This window comes from Symphalangus syndactylus, chromosome X (assembly GCF_028878055.3).
Source record: "Symphalangus syndactylus isolate Jambi chromosome X, NHGRI_mSymSyn1-v2.1_pri, whole genome shotgun sequence".
Lineage (NCBI taxonomy): Eukaryota > Metazoa > Chordata > Mammalia > Primates > Hylobatidae > Symphalangus > Symphalangus syndactylus.
This window is the reverse complement of record NC_072447.2, coordinates 90,525,889-90,528,153: the sequence shown is the minus strand read 5'-3', so window position 1 is coordinate 90,528,153 and position 2,265 is coordinate 90,525,889. Positions and strand designations below refer to the sequence as shown.

Sequence of the window (2,265 nt, the reverse complement as noted above, 5' to 3'; positions counted from 1 at the left end):
GTCATCTTAAACTGCAAGGATGTCTGTCAAATATCACAACTAAACATGCCAAAGGAGAAGCCATGCTGTCAAAATGCCCACTTAACCCACCCAAACATCTCAAACACACCCTTTGCTGACCTTCCATAATCCCGTTTTTTATAACTTTTTTTTCTTTTTTTGAACAAGAGAAAGTAGACAGACACATGTTGGTAAATGCTAACCGTCCATATTCACATAGAGACACAGTGCACTCTCTGAGCCCAATATACAGAGAAAGGAGGAAAAAAGCTAGAATTCTATGCACTACTACACAGGGGCCTAGCACCCTCCAGCTTCCACCAGAGAGAAGGCAGCAGGTTTTTGTTTTTTCCCACAGAGTTCGGTGGTGTTAATTCCATACAGTTTTTGTTCAGACAGGGAGGGATAAAAATGAATTTCAAACAGAAAGGGGTAGAGACTCTTTTCCCATTGGATTCTGCACAAGGTATTTTCCCCCAAATAGGTTGAGAACCATAGTGTAAAGAAAGGAGATCTCAAGAACAGGGCAACTGAGAACAAGAGGGAGGAAAAAAAAAAAGACTGCAACTTGTTCCCAGGGACTGGAGAAAATTTTAAAAAAGGAAGATTGAAATCCATCAGTGTTCTATTAGTCATCTTCTCTTTCATCCTCCTCTCCATCCTCCCCTTCATCATCATCTTCATCTTCTTCACTTTCATCCTCATCCCCTTCTTCATTAATATCTTCTAATCCTTCCTCCTCTTCATCATCATCATCTCCTCCTTCCCCTTCTTCATCATCCATATGGGGAACCAAGTAGTACTGTAATGGGTTTGGCCAAATATCATCTTTGATGACGTCTAACTCATCAGCACCTGCATCAGAATGGTTAGTAAGCCAGGTAAAGAAGCTCTCTGGTTCCTCATGCTGCCTCTTCCTGCTGGCTTTATTCTGCATTTGACTTGAATATTTCATCAAATCCTTTCCAGATTTCCATTTGATTTCAGTGGACTTTGAAGATGGATCATCATTCTCATACAGATGAAATTATTTGGAGAGAACTTTATTTTCAAAGTAAGGATTTTCATCAGAATAAAAATCTATTCTCTAACCTGATTTAATATTTTCAAATTCTGTCACTTCAACTCTGGTCAAATAATGCAGTGCCTCTTCGTCTTCCTCCCCAAGCAGTGTAGGCACTTGTGGATGGTTGACAAATGTTGTTACCCCAAAATTTGGAATTTTGGCGATCAATTCTGACCCCTTCTGAAAAAATGATTGGCAGACTTTCTTATATTTCTGCTCTACTTTCAAAATCTCCTCACTGTCTTGTTCATTAAGTCTATTTCATTTTGTACTTCATCAATGTGTTCAATGGCTTCTTGCTGTTCTTTTTCTTCCTTCTTTGGCAAGCCTGCAGAGGCCGATGTCTCCTCTGGTCCCAGAGCAGGAGGTGGTCTTGATTTCTTCTTTTGAGGTGAGAGTGGAGATTGGCGTTTGGACACCATGCTGTTAGGGAAGTCCAAGAACCACACCACAAGTCTCTTTGCTCGTCTGGAAGCAGGCAAATGACTCTGTTTGTTTAGTTTTTGTTTTACATTTGGACATCCAATGGTAGCAGCATCATTTTTTTTAAACACTTTTTTTTTTCACTGAATTGATGTTGCACCTTGGTAAAAGATGGGTCTTCAAGAGACTGAGAAGATAAGCCACAGACTGAGAGAAAATATTTGCAAAACACACATCTGATGGACTGATATCTAAAATACACAAAGAATTCTTAAAATTCAACAGTAATAAAATGAACAACCTGATTAAAAAATGGGCAAAAGACTTGAACAGACACCATACCAAAGAATATATAAATTTGGCAAATAAGCATATGAAAAGATGCTCAACATCGTAGGTCATTAAGGAGTTGCAAATTAAAACAACAATGAGATACCACTGTGCATGCATTAGAAAGGCCAACATCCAAAACTATGACAATGTTAAATGTTGGTAAGAATGTGAAGCAATAGGAACTCTCTTTCATTGCTGTTGGGAATACAAAATGATACAGCCACTTTGAAAGATAGATTGACATTCTTACAAAACTAAATATTCTCTTAATCATATGATCCAGCAATCATGCTCCTTTATGTTTACCCAAATGAATTGAAATATATGGCTACACAAAAATACCTGTACAAAGATGTTTATAGCAGCTTTATTCACAGTTGCAAAAACTTGGAAGCACCAAAAATGCCCTTCAGTAGGTGAATGTATAAATAAATTGTGGTACG

At 38.1% G+C, this 2,265-nt stretch overlaps 1 pseudogene; it reads right to left on the bottom strand.

The window, feature by feature from the left end:
* Positions 1 to 628: 628 nt before the first annotated feature.
* LOC129475967 (protein SET-like) lies at positions 629 to 1,488 on the bottom strand (annotated as a pseudogene).
* Between the last annotated feature and the right edge of the window lie 777 nt (positions 1,489 to 2,265).